We start from the raw sequence: 14,671 nt of genomic DNA on the forward strand, positions 1-14,671 counted from the left end.
TTGGGCTCCACAATTCAAAAAGGATGTGGAGAAGCTGGAGAGAGTGCAGAGGAGAGCCACGCGCATGATCAGAGGTCAGGAAAACAGATCTTACGATGACAGGCTGAGAGCCATGGGGCTCTTTAGCCTGGAAAAGCGCAGGCTCAGGGGTGATCTGATGGCCACCTATAAGTTTATCAGGGGTGACCACCAGGATCTGGGGGAACGTCTGTTCACCAGAGCGCCCCAAGGGATGACGAGGTCGAACGGTCACAGACTCCTGCGAGACCGTTTCAGGCTGGACATAAGGAAGAATTTCTTTCCTGTCCGAGCCCCCAAGGTCTGGAACAGCCTGCCATCGGAGGTGGTTCAAGCACCTACATTGAACACCTTCAAGAGTAAACTGGATGCTTGTCTTGCTGGGATCCTCTGACCCCAGCTGACTTCCTGCCCTTTGGGCAGGGGGCTGGGCTCGATCTCCCAAGGTCCCTTCCAGCCCTGATGTCTATGAAATCTATGAAATCCGTGCCCCGGCCTGCACCTGCGCTCACCTGAGTCTTCCCCCAGCTTGATGCAGAGCTCTTTTTTGGGAGAGACCTCGTCTGCGGCCGAGTCCGAGTCCTCCGAGCTGTCCTTGTGCCAGGCCCGGTAGTCTGTGGCGGAGCCGTCCGTCCACTGCCAGCCCTGGCCCTGTGGACACGGGGGTGGGAAGGGAGCGGAGACGCACTGGGGGGGACGCGGTGTGTCCCTCCCATGTCCGCCCTCAACAAAGAGACTGTCTCGGGCCAGGGCAGGGGGGTCCACGGCTTTGCTCCCCCCTTCGCACTATTTTTCCTTCGTCCTTGCGTCCTCCACGCCGGGAGCCCATCCCCACTGTGGATGCGAGCGTCCGAGCGGCCGAGGGAAGCCCCCCCCGGGGGGGACAGGTGAGCGGTGCCTGGGTCCAGCCAGGGAGACGCAGCGTGGGCTCTGCTCTCACGTCGGGGCTCTGTCAGGACAGCGCGCGACGGCTGAGCCGTGATCCAGGCCCACGGCGGCATCGTGCTCCCGGGGAGCAGACCCGCACGTTCAGGGGGCGCATGGCCCCCGACCCGATCTGCTCCCAGAGGGACCCCGAAACCTGCGCAGGGGTGCGGCTGTACCCCTTGTCCCCGCTGGGTGTTTCTGCTCCCCTGTCCCCGGGCGTGGGGAACGAGTTGCAGAGACTGACCCTGCGGGCACGGAGGGCATCGGGCGCCCAGTGCCAGAGGAGAGGGGTCTCCCCGGGGTCGCGCCCGGGCTTTACGGCGCAGCAAGGAGCAGGATGCAGGTGCCCCCCCCGCGCTGTGGGCGAAGCACGGAGGCCACGGGCTTGGGGCCAGGAGGCTTTCTGAGGAACAGACGTCAGCCAGCTCCGATGCCCGAGGGCGGCGTGTTGCCGGGGGGAAGCCGGTGCCCTGCGGTCCATGCACATGCCTGCAGCGGGCAGGGGCGAGGTGGGGATTAGCTGCGGGGACCTTGAAGTGGCAGCACCTGACAGGAGACATTTCCAGGGAAGTGCTGAAGTGCTCGGTTCCCACGGGGACTCTGCTTGCTGTCTGGGACCGTGCCACCCTCACTCCAAATAATGCATTGACTGTCCACGCGCGGCCCGCTGCCAGCTCCGCGGCGCGTACCGTAACTCTTCCTTTCCCTGCTTGCACACGCGGCAGCTTGGCCGAGTCCGGCGTCCTACGGGGCACGAGGGATGGGGATTGTCCGCCTGTTTCTTCTAAATCCTTCCCGTAGCTGCGGGGGGGCCCTTTGTGAGCAACCTCTTGCATTAACATTTACCTAATCGAAGCACAGACAGGTGCGTGTCACTCACGGTTGCATCCCCGTGCTTAGGGTGGTCTTTACGCAGGTCCTTGTGGAAGAGAAGTCGAGACTACCTGAGCGGAGGGCAGCGATGGGCACAAGAGCAGCGACAGCAGCAGGTTATCGGCTAGGTCAGCCGTTCCCAAACTCTGGCCGATTGCGCACCGGCAATTTAAAACAATAGTCTCAACACCTCCAGTGGAAGCGGCAGTGAATGAACTGAGTTATAAACCCTGCATAGGGACAAGGAGACCGGGGGTTTTTAAGGGCAACCATATCTTGCGGACGGGTGCGCGGGTGCACCACTGCCCGGGTGCGGGTGCTGTCATGGGTGCCCGGCTTCCTACGGTGGGTGGAGGAGGCAACGGTCAGTGACTAGAAGGTGTGTGGATGTGTATGTATATACGCACGTAAAACCTTTATATATAGAGAAAGACTTCTTTTTGGTTGTTTTTTCCCAAATAGACACCAACCCTGTTTCGGGGTGTCTGACTACTGCCGGTTTTGCAGTCGCTGCCTGGCTCAGCCTGTGTTTGCAAATCTGCCTGGAGCAAGGGCTTCGGGTGGGCCTGGCCCAGGCGACGGGGGCCGGATGAGAGCCACGTAGGCTTAGCCTTATCAAGGGCCACCCTTGTGAGCGCTGCCAAAGAGGAAAGGCTGCCAGAGCGAGCTGGCTTGAGAATGGGCCAGGAGGAAGTGTGGGGCTGTGTTTTCCCTTCCCGCCGCCAAGAACAAAGGCTCAGTTTGCAAACCTCAGGTTCCTTCGTAGGTCCTGGCCCGAGGAGGTGCCCTCCTCCACCCCCCTCTGTCCCACGCGCCCTGCGCCCCTTCCCTCCACGCCCGTGTCCAGTCCCGGGCGGATCCGGCCGAGCTCTCGGCTCCCAGCGCAGCGGTGGCCACGAGCCCCCACTTCAGTGCCACGTGGGGGGAAAAGAGCGGCCTGGGGTCCATGTCCAGCTGGCACCTGCCCGGTCCATGCTGTGACCCCTCATCCTCGTCCGGGTAGAGACGGGCAATGATCGATCCCCAGCGACTTCCTCGTGGCCGTTTCGTGTGTCGTGACCCCTTCTCCTGCCCCCTCCGGCATCTCTCCTGCCCTGCCCTGCCCAGGCCTGGCCTCGGGGGTCTCTTCCAGGGAAGCCCCTCCGCAGCGCTCCTCATCCTCGCTGCCCGTCTCTGCGCCTGCTCCAGCTTCTTCTACCTCTGTCTGCTCTGGCGCTGGGATGGGAAGCAGGCGCGTTGGGTTATTTGCACAGGTGTCGTCATCGCCACAGCCCTCTTATAAACCCCAGAGGCAGGAGGTGTCCTGCATGGACTGGCCTGGATAAGCCTCACTGCAGAGGGAAGAGGTGAGTCCTGCCAGTCATCGACTTGCTTTGCAGCCCGAGCACACCACTGGCTCGTATGCAGCTTGCCGCCCATCATATCCCCCCGGCCCCTTTTGCAATACCACAGCCGAGGCCCAGGGTCTATTCGTGCAGCGGGTTGTTCTCACCTCAGGGCAGGTCTTTGCACGTCTGCTTTTTGAATTTCATTTGATTAATGTTGGACCGTTCCTGCACTCTCCCCGGTCGTTCTGGATCCCAGCCCTGCCCTCCGCGCACCTTGGTGCCATCTGCAAATTTGCTAAGTGTGCATTGAGTCCCATCATCCGGATCAGGAATGGCGCTGTGGGCCTGGGACAGAGCCCTGCAATTTCAATCCTTCCCCCGGCTCGTGCGGTCTACTGACGAAGCCCACCATGGCCTTGCCCTTGCTCATCTCCCCTCCGACCTCGACCCAGAGGCTTTCACCAGGGCTGGTTCCTCCGTCGTGCCGGGCCTCAGGACAACGGCACGTCTCTCTCGTCCCCTCGTCTCGGCGTCTCTGCCGGCCCACCTGCACAAGCGACGCCCGGTCGCGGCCACAGGAGCTTTCCATCCCGCCGAGGCTCTCTCCTAACTTCCCTTTGACGACTGTGTCAAGACTCCCTTCGTTGCCTCTGCACTCTGTCTTCATCTGGGTCACCTTTGTTCTCTACTTCCTTGTCCCAGGCTAAAGCCCATTTAAACCCTCTGCGCTCCGGTAATGATCCCATATGACTCAGAGAGTAATAGTCAGAGAGAAGCGGGGCTGGCAGGGAGCTCTGCAGGTTGAGGCAGGATCCGGAGGCAGGATCAGGCCTGTCCGCACCAGCCCAGACAAACCATAATCCTCTTTGTGAGACATCGCCCATGGCGCGGCGCGGCACGGCACGCCTGAACCAGCCACAGGGAAAGCAGGGGGCCCACGGCAGCCAACGTCCTGCTTCTACATAAGACTGTCGATATGCACTCAAGGGACCCTGGGCCGTGCCCCCGCCGCAGAGGAGAGCAGCCTCCCCCGGTGTGGACCAGTCTGAATGGGGAGGAAACCCCTTCCTGCCCCCAAATCTGACATCGAGCTGAGCCTGAGGTAGGGGCAAGGCCCTCGAGCCGTGAGAAGGTGCTCTTCCTCTGCTCAGCTGTGCTGCAAGTGCAGATTCACGACCCAGGAAACCGGGCTGCCTGTCCTCTGGGAGAGGGAGGAAGTGCTGCGGGCCGCTGGGGGACGTACCGGGAAGGTCCTCGCCCGGCGGTTTGGCTCGGAGAAAGGAAAGCAGCCGCAGAGGACGCGGGGAGCATGCAATGCAGCCATCTCTGAGGGCTCTCGCCCGTACCACACGCGCGGGACGCCCAGACGTGGCCGTGGCTCACGCCGGGCTTCGAAGCTGGAGGGTAACGCAGCGCGGCTCCAAACCTCACCGCGAGCAGAGCTTGCGCGGCTGGCGCGGTCCGTGGCCGTGTCGAGGGAGGCGCGGGGTGGGGAGCCTGTTCCTTCCAGGCATTGTCCCGGGTGGGAGGATGCCGCTCCCGCTACGTGAGGTTTATGCGAGGCTTGGCAGGAAAGCAGAAGCGTGACACGCACTGAGCGAGAGGAGGAAGCTGCTCCCGTGGGCCACGGAGCCCGGAAAAACGCCTTCCCCCGTCCGTCCGCAGCGCCGGGCTCCGGGCACAGACCGCGGGGTCGCTGCGGGCCGGTCTTCGGCAGCGTCAGCTCAGCGCGCGGTGGCGGCCAAGCAAGCCGATAAAACGTCGGGGACAAAACAGACCCCGTCTTCCTGCCAGGGCACAAGGCCGCGTGCAGCTCGGGCCCCCCGGAGGAGGGGGCAGAGCTCAGAGGGCCCGGGGGGGGCAGGCGAAAGGCTGAGGGGCCTGGAGGAGAGACTAGAAAGGCCAGGGCCCTCCCGTCTGGGCAGGGGCTGCTGAGGGGGTAGGGCGGAGGTCTGTAAAGCGACGCCGGGCGTGACCCCGGGCACGGGGAAGCGCTGCTCCCCAAGCCCCTCGATACCCGCTGCGGCGAGCAGGAGGCAGGTGTAACGGCAACGAGAGAAGTGCTTTTCTCGCAGCCGGTCCCAGCGCCTCCAGTGCCGGTGACCCCGGGCTGGCCGCTCCCGGTCCCCGCCTGGCGGGCGTCCCTGCTCCCCCGGCCTCCCTGGGCAGCCTGTGCCGAGCACGGGACGAGACGGGCCCCGAGGAGCCGCGTGGGGGGGACGCGGGCAGGGCAGGGGCCTCGGTCCTCGTGGGGCTGTTGCCTTCACGAGCACCCGCCCGCTCGCCCGGCACTTGAGGAGGTGCCCGGGGTGCCCGGCTGCTCGTGAGCGTGGGGGGGGGGGTCCCGAAGCACTTCCGAGAGAAAGACAGCACCACCTTAGCGACCCTGGTGAACCGCGGCAAGACACGGGAGGTGGCAGGGGCAAGAAACAGCCTTTCGCCTGTGGATTTGCTGTCAGGCCGTGTGGGGGCAAATGTCCCACAAGGGCTGCAGGAGCAGCACAGAGGCCTGAGCTGGCAGGTACCCACCGGGCACTGCCCGTGCGGGCACGGAGAAACAGCGCAGGGGAGAGAGGGCCGTTGGACTGCCCAAGACCAACCTGCCGCTGGCAGGCAGAAGCCATCCACCACCTCTCCTGGGGCTGCCCGTAGCCGGGGAGCTGGGAGGAAAGTCCGGGCGCTCCCGGCGGCGACAGGGCTCAGAGACCTGGCCGGCAAGCGGTCCTCCACGGGCCCCGGCCAGACAGCAAGGGACCCGCCAACTCCCCCTGAGCAGCTCTTCTCCTGTTTCAGGTCTGCCCTGTGGAAAGCCAGCAACCCGCTCATCACCGACCCTCGGACGCCACAGGCCGGGCCTGGACTGAAGTGGGACTAAGTGGCGCACACTGATGCTGCGCTCCAGTGGTGCGGTAGGCTGGTGCGTGGTACTTACACAGCAGTACTTGTGAAGCAAGGCTCAGGTTGTGAGTTCAAGCCTCACCTGGAGCCTGGCTTGAAGTTTGCCAGGAGGGCAGTGGGTGGGGGTATGGAGATGGGTGCACAGGGCCAGCTACGTAAGGGGCTTTGAGCTGCCAAGTGAGCCACAGGGGCTATTTGGCAGAGTGTCGGAAGTGGAGTTATATTATATTATAGAAATAAATATTTTTGCAATATCAGACCAATACAGCATGACTTTTATTAGTAGATGTTTTGGATGGGGAATCCAGGAAAAAGATGACAAAGTCGAGATGGAAATACAAAGCGCCCGAGCGAGGGACTAACAATCGAGGGGTGGGGGAGAGGAGGGGAACGCGACTAGGTTACATACCATACAGTGTTAGCCAACTAAGCCCGGGGGTGGGGGGGATGTGGAAGGGGGGGGGTTCGCAACTCTGAGAGGGAAAAAAAAAAAACTACACTGGATCTCAGCCCACAAGAGGCCGAGTGCCCATGGTCTTTTTTTTTTTGCAAAAAAAACCAAGCACTGACCTTGCTTTGGGGAAAAAAAAGTCCATGGGCACTCGGCCTCTTGAAGGCTCAGATCAAATGTAGTTTGCTACACCCCCGGGCTCAGTCGCCTAACCCTGTATCTCCTGTAACGCAGTTGTGCTCCCCTCCTCACCCCCATCCCTCTATTGTTAGTCCCTTGCTCGGGTGATCTGTATTTCCTTCCTGGCTTTGTCATCCTTTTTAGATTCCCAATCCTAAAAATTTACTAATAAAAGTCAATCTGCTCTTATCAGTTTAATCACTGAAAAGACAGAAAACTGCTTCTTTTTTCTCTGCATTTGGCCTGGTATAGCACTTTCTCCAGGACCAATGCCAACCCAGGCCGGTAGACTGATGGAATAATAGATGTAAAAAGTGAGCTGGCTAACAGCTTGCTTTTCCTTCCTCCGGTGCAGAGCGGGTTCTTATCAGTCACGACGGGCTAGGGAAGGGGGTGACCCCAGGACGTCCGGAGGAGCGCCGGTTGCACAAGCGATCGTGCTGCTCAGGCGAGTAGCCGAGGGGTCATGTGGTTCACCGGACCCAATAATGTGAAAACCCCGGCTCAAGCTAGTAGCCGAAGACCTTGGGTCTCCCTCAGTCATAGTTTCATAGTTTCTAGGGCCGGAAGGGACCTGAGCAGATCATCTAGTCCGACCCCCTGCCATGGCAGGAAAGAGTACTGGGGTCAAACGACCCCAGCAAGGTGTTCATCTAACCTCCTCTTAAACACCCCCAGGGCAGGAGCCTGCACCACTTCTCTTGGAAGTTGGGTCCAGACCCTAGCCGCCCTGACCGGGAAGTCGCGCCTCCTGATGTCTAATCTGAATCTCCCCTCTGTCAGCTTGTGACCGTTATCCCTGGTCACTCCTGGCGGTGCTCGGGGGAACAGGGACCCCCCAGTGCCTGCTGGTCCCCTCTGACTAGTTTGTAACAGGCCACTAGATCCCCCTCAGCCTTCTCTTGTGGAGGCTGAACAGGTTCAGGTCCCGTGGTCTCTCCTCGTAGGGCCTGCCCTGCTGCCCCCGACCATGCGAGTGGCCTCCTCTGGACCCTCTCCGTGCTGTCCACATCCCTCCTGAAGTGCGGCGCCCAGAGCTGGACGCAGTCCTCCAGCTGCGGCCTGACCAGCGCTGCACAGAGGGGGAGGATCACCTCCCTGGACCTGCTCGAGATGCATCTGTGGATGCAGGACAAGGTGCAGTTGGCCTTCCTGACCGCGTCCCCACACTGCCGGCCCATGTTCATCTTGGCGTCAATGATGAGACCCCCAGATCCCTTTCCGCCTCTGCCCTGAAGAGAAGGGAGTTCCCCAGCCTGTAGGTGTGGTGCCGGTTGTTCCTCCCCAGGTGCAGCACCTTGCACTTGTCGGTGTTGAATCCCATCTTGTTCTCATCCGCCCACCCCTGTAACCTGTCTAGGTCTGATTGCAGCCTATTCCTCCCTTCTAGCGTGCCCACATCCCCCCACATCTCAGTGTCATTTGAACAGGTGCTTTTTACCCCCTCGTCCAAGTCGCTGATGAAGATGGTGAACAGTGCGGGCCCGAGGACCGAGCCCTGGGGGATCCCACTGCCCACGTCCCTCCAGGTCGAACATGACCTGTCACCACCGCTGTCTGGGTGCGGCCCTCCGGCCAGTTGGGACACATCTGACTGTGGGGGTGTCGACACCGCAGCCCCCAGTTTCTTAATGAGAACGGGGTGAGAGACAGCGCTGAAGGTCTTCCGAAAGTCCAGGAAGACGATGTCCACTGCTCCCCCCGCATCTAATCATCTGGTGATCTGATCGTAAAAGGCCACCAGGTTGGTCTGACAGGACCTGCCCCTGATGAACCCATGTTGGTTGCCCCTAAGCATGATCTTCCCCCCGGCCCCTCGTGGACATGCGCCAGGATAACTCTCTTAAAAAACTTGCCCAGGACCAAGGTAAGACTAACTGGGCTATAGTTTCCTGGGTCCTCCTTCTTACCCTTTTTGAAGATGGAAACCATATTGGCCCTCTTCCAGTCCTCTGGCACCACACCAGAGCACCACGAGTGCTCATACAGCCGTGCCAGGGGTCCTGCAATGACCTCGGCCAATTCCTTTAGGACTCTAGGGTGGAGATCGTCTGGACCGGCTGATTTAAACACATCCAGTCCCTCCAGACGCTCCCTGACTAGATCCGCCCTGACCCTGGGCCTGGGTGCGCCTCCCCTGGGGCTGAGGGGGGCCCAGTGTGGGGTGACTGTTTCGGTCCCTGCCCAGGAAAATGGAGGCAAAGAAAATGTTAAACATGTTGGCTTTGTCGTCTGGTGTGACGACCAGATTTCCTAGCGTGTCTTGCAGGGGCCCCACGTTACCTGGTAACTTCTTTTTACCCCCTATGGATTTAAAAAAGGACTTCTTGTCCCCGACGCACCCCCCACGCCGTCAGGCCCCAACAGGCGGTGGCGGAGCCCCGGAGGCAGAGAGACTCTCAGGGCCTGGAGCCCCGGCTGACGAGAGCCACGTCCCGGCGGAGGACGCCCCCGGACAGCGGTGGAGCACCCCGAGTGACAGCAGACTCCCCGGACCCCCACAGCCCCTCGGTGATGATGGTGAGCCCTGAATGGCGACGGCCCCTGGCCCCTGGCGGTCCCGAGGATGGCCCCCCCGAGGGTCTCCCCACACTGGTGGAGGAGCCCCGACCCCCCCAACACCGCATCCCCCCACGGACGACCCAGGCGAAGGTGTAGACGTGGCTGCTCTCACGTTCCTCCCCTTCCCCGTCCCTGCGAAGCTGCCGTGTCTGACCTGCCACCCGCCAAGACAACACGGGTTGCCCGGTGACACGAATAAGCACCCAGCATGGTAGTGCTCCCGCTGCGGCACCGAGTACGGGGCCCTGGAGCCCCTTAAAAACCATCACAAGGTATGCAAAGGCCCCGGAGCCGAGAGGAGACCCGGCGTGCTGGTGAGGTCCATCGCCCCGGCCCGGGCCGCGGTGTGAGGACCCGCCAGACCGGCCACCCCACCGGACCAGACCTCCAGGGACCGCCTGACGGAGACGCCTGCCCCGGCGATGCCACCACGCAGGTCTGCACCCCGGCCGGACAGCCTCCTCCCAGACCCCCGAGGCCACCCGATGCCTCCGTCCCGCCGAGGATCCTGGAGCCGCCCGGAGGAGCCGAGAGCCCTCCAGCTCCCCAGCGTGCCGGGATCCCCGGGTGCGGAGACGTCCGCACAGCAGAGGATGCCCACCCCGTGGCAAACCCTCTGGCTGGAGGAGCTCTCCCGGACCACCACCTTCGAGGCCTCGGTGGCCCAGCCCAGAGAGCAGCTCTTGGCGGCCGCCCGGCTCGGCCAGCCCTGGAGGAGCATCAACAGTGGACCGACCACGCAGCGAGACCGCAGACCGCAGCCACAGAGGTGACCCAGGCACCAGCGCTACAACCCGGTGGCACCCCCCTGGATCCAGAAGCTGTCCCGGGCCAGCCATCCCAAGGCAGCGAGAGAGATCCTGGAGGGACGCCTCGACTGGGCAGTGACTGGCGGGCCGTCCGCCGGAGCCGGAAGGGCTTCACGTCGACGGAGGGCTGCTACGAGCACAACTTCACGCTCCAGACGGCCCTGGACGACGCCGGGAGGACCGGTGATGGCATGGCTGGACATGGCCAGAAGCAGTGTGCGGTGGCATGGCTGGACATCTCCGACGCCTTCGGCTCCGTGCCCCACCGCCACGCCTTCGGCACCCTCCGCGAGCTGAGCCTGCCGGAAAGTGTCATCGACCTGGTGCGAGAGCAATACCACGGACGCAGCACGACCGTCCGCGCCACCGACGGAGGGACCGCGGAGATCCCCATCCGGCGGTGGGTGAGGCAGGGCTGCCCCCTCAGCCCCATCGTCTTCCACCTGGCCGTGGAGCCGCTCCTTCGAGCCGTGGCGGGCGGCCCCGGCGGGCTCGACCTGGACGGCCAGAAGTTGGGCGTCCTGGCCTGTGCCCGCGACCTCGTCCTCCTCGCCCCCGCCGCCACCCCGCCGCAGCAGACGCTGGACGTGACGTCCGAGGCGGCCAGGCGGCTGGGCCTGCGCTTCGGTGTCGCCAAGTGCCTCCCTGCCCACGGACGGCAGGCAGAAGAGCCACGTCCTGGACTCCACCCCCACGACCCAGGGCCCTCCTCACCCCCATCCTTCGACTGTTAGTCCTGCGCTCGGGCGATCCGTATTTCCCTACCGGCGTGGTCATCGTTTTTTGGATTCCCCATCCTAAACATTTCCTAATCAAAGTCCTGCTGTATTGGTCTGATACCTGAGCGGGGACAGATTTAAAATGGCACTGTGCAGCGGAGGGTGCACCCCAGTGCAAATGCGGACAGGACTCCCCCTAAGAGCCTCGGCTTCCCACTGGCCGGCTCCCAGACGGAGGATCTCAGCTTTAGGGAAACGGGGGACTCCTTCCTAGCTTGCGTATGCAGGTGAAGCGCCGTTGGCAGGGGTAGTCGTGCCACTTCTGGAAACCTAGAGACAACCTGGCACGGCCAGTCGGGGAGGCCAGCTGGGCTGGCCCTGCGCTGCCCTGCCCCATGCCCCCAGGACAAGCCCCCAGCCCCGCGGATGGGCCTGGGGAGGGGGAGGCCGGGAGCAGCTCTCCCCAGCTCACCCAGGACGGTGCATGTCTCTTCCCTGCCAGCGCTGGGCTTGCCAGCTGCCCCCTTGCCCCTGGCTGCTGCGCGCCCGCCCCTGCGCCTGCCGCCCCCGGCCCCTCCAGCCCTGTCCCGGGCGCCGCCTGCAGCGCCCGGCCCCCTCCCGCCCCCCTCCCCGGGCAGCTCGCTCGTGTTTTGGAAGGATGCTCATGCTCCAGGTCAAAGTAGTCCCAAATCCTTCGAATCATTCAAAAACCACACGTGGCCCGACTGCCTGCAAGCATCCTCCACCCCAGACTTGTCAGCCTGGGCTTCGGACGGGAAGGGAAACCGTGCCCCGCCGGGGCTGGCTTCTGCCTGCCGTTGCCGTTCCTCTGGCCCCAGCGCCGGAGCGGTCCTCCTGGCCCGCCACGAAGCGCCGGGACGCCGTCGGAGGCACAAGCGCCGTGCTGAGGCCTGCACGGCTGACGGGGCCCGCGGCTGCTTTGCGCCCCGGTATCGAAGCGCTGGGCTGTGCATTGATCTCTGTTTGCTGCGGTTAATGAGGGCCATTGAAGTATTTGCCCTAGCGCAATGCTAATGATAAGACACGACCAAGCCTTGAGCGCTGGGCTCTGTCCAGAGCTTCCTCTCTGTCTCTTGCGCCTTCCTGGCTAACGTCTGACGTAGCGGTGAGCACCACGGGAACGGGCAGGTAGGAAACATTTTGCTGTCAGATGCATTTAGGCCGTCAGTTGTAAAACACGTCTGACATCTGTGATGGGGACTCTTCCGTGCCTTTTTTCTGCTGGGTGTCAGGCTTCCGGAGGGGCGGACATGGCACCGGGGTGCGGCCGACGGACGGCCCGGCACAGGCAGAAGCCTCGGCCCCACGTCTCTGAGGACGGCCGGACGCCAGGACCGCGCGCCCGCGCTTGTCCTGCCCCGCGGCTCGGCGGCTGGAAGGCAGGACGCAGCAGCCGGTGAAGGACGGGGCCCTGTCCAGGTGCCCGGGGAAGTCGGGGCAGGAAGCATCTTCCCGCGGGGCAGAGGGGGACTGCCTGACCTCAGCCCCGGGCGCAGGAGGGTGCCTTGGGCAGTGCCTGGGGTTGAACGGGCCCCTCGCGGGGCAAGCCGCTCCCACCCGTGCCGGCACGGGCCTTCAGTCCTGCCGGCTGGGAAAGGCTCCCGCCTCCGCCGTGCCCCGGCCGCGCCGCGGCAGCGTCCCGCGCGCCCCCGTTTCTCTCTTCGCTCCGGATCGGGGTGTCCGCATGCGGCGCCGCCCCCCCCCCCCCCCCTCCCCGCCGGCGCTTACAAAGGCCTGCGCAGCCCGCAGCGACTGAGCTCGGCCCTCCCGCCGCGGGCCGGTGCCGGGACGTGCGCGGGTGAGTCCCTGCCCCTCGCGGCCCTGTCGCCCCGGCTGGGACGGCGCTGGCCCGGGGTGCCCGGCGCTGCCCTGCCCGACAGCGGGGGCGGCGCGGGCGAGAGGCCTGGGCCGCAGAGCGGGCCCGCTCAGAAGCGCCTTCCCCGTTCCCGTGCCGCCCCTGCCCTTGCCCGCTCTCCCCGGGAGAAGTGAGGAGGTGGGAGCCACCGCCGGCACCGCTCTCTGCCTCCTCGGCCGCGCCGCCCCCGCGGCAGGAGAGACCGGCGGAGCAGGGTCCCCGGAGGAGCCCGCTCCTCTGCTGCCCCGCGCGCGGGTGGCACTGAGTCCCCGGCGCCCGAGCAGCTGGGCCGGATGCGTGCCCCCGCCCCGCGCCAGGCTGCGGAGGGCGGGCGGGTGCAGGGACCCGCGGGCCTGGCCTCCGCCCTGGCGCTGGGAGCCCAGGACCTCCCGGGGCCCGTGAACAAGGGGGGCCTGAACTGCCCCCCAAAACTGGTCTCTCCGCCCAGAGCAGGCGCAGCCAGAGCCCACATGCCCCAGCCCTGTCGTGTCGCCTGCCCGGGGCTGGGGCTGGGGCTGGGGCTGGGGCTCGGGGGGAGCCCCGCTGCGTGCAGCACAGCCGGGGCCTCTCAGCCCCGTGTCCTCTCCACCTCTCCCCAGCCCAGCACGCGCCGCCTTAGGAGACAGTCGAGGCAAGAAGTGCGGCAGGGGCTGGCTCCGCCACCAAGGCGGCTGCTGCGGATGCCTCACCCAGAAGAAGAGGTGGGAGGATGCTGAGGTGAGGGGCTGGAGAGCGGCGAGGCGAGGCCTGGGGTGGTTGCAGGGGCCAGATGGGCCCAGCAGCGCCAGATGTGGCCGTCACCCGTCCCCCCCCCGCACACGCACACGCACACGCACACGCACACGCACAGCTGCGGCACTCGCGTTTCCCCGCTGGCACATCCGAGGTCTCAGCTGCTTCCGGGGCGCTCTCGTTGCCTGCAGGGACCCCGCGTCCTTCTCTGGCCCCTGCTGTCCAGGATGCAGCCCCCCTCGGCCAGCGCCGCCCCACACGTGTGCCCTTGCTGTGCCAAAGCACATGCAAGCAGTCACGTGAGCCCAGGGAGACCTACGATCTCACTGGAAACCCGTGTCGGGCCCAGCCTACGAGGCGAGGCCCGTTTTCCAGGGGAGGCCGAGCCCCGAGCAGGGCCCCGAGCTGCGGGGGAAGAGTTGGTGACGCAGGAGGGGTCTCTGCCGAGGGGGACGGGGGCTGGGAAGGAGACTGGGGAAAGCAGACACCCAGACCAAAGCTGGGGCAATGTCTTCAGCTGCCTTTCCTTGTTCCTCCCCAGATCACGTGTCAGAGCTACGGTCCCGGGGTCCACCTGGCCTCCCTTCACAGTACCGTGGAAAGCAGCATGATCGCCCGGTACATCTCCCAGCACCACAGGAACAACGCCTGCGTCTGGATCGGACTCTATGACCGCAAGCACGTGAGCGTCCCGCGCCAGCCCCCCCGCCCCGGCCACTCCTGCCACTTCTCCGTCCAGCCACTCGCACGTCGTCCGGCCGTTGCCAGGCTCTAGCTCGACCTCCTGTCTCCTGTGGGTCCGGCCCTATCCTGGGTGCATGGGAAAAGGGGGCTGGAAGAGAGGCCGCATGAGTGCAGCCCCCTGCTCAAGGCAGCATTGTCCTGTCCAGGCCGTCCCAGCCAGGGTCCGTCCAGCCTGGGCTTAAAAACTACCGAGGAGGGAGGGAGACTCCGCAAGGTCTCTGAGTAGCTTGTTCCAATGCTTAAAACCCTCGCTGTGAGAAAGTGCTCCCTAATATCCACCTGAGATTCCCCTTGCTGCAGTTTAAGACCATTCCCCCCTTGTCCTGTCCTCTGCAGGCACTTACTTCCCCGAACTAATCCTCGCTCGACATGCTCACGTCTTTCAGGAAAACTTCCTGTCCTCCCTGAAAAACTGCCCGTGATGGAGAATCTGTGCCACTCTTTGGCAGATTGGGGCCGGGAGCTGATCTCCTGCAGTATTAAAATCTGAAGGCTCATTTCTAATCTGAGTTTGCTGAGTTTCAGCTTCCATCCATGGTATTGTGGCGCTGGAC

This window comes from Crocodylus siamensis, chromosome 4 (assembly GCF_052110815.1).
Source record: "Crocodylus siamensis isolate JL-2025a chromosome 4, ASM5211081v1, whole genome shotgun sequence".
Classification (NCBI taxonomy): Eukaryota; Metazoa; Chordata; order Crocodylia; family Crocodylidae; genus Crocodylus; species Crocodylus siamensis.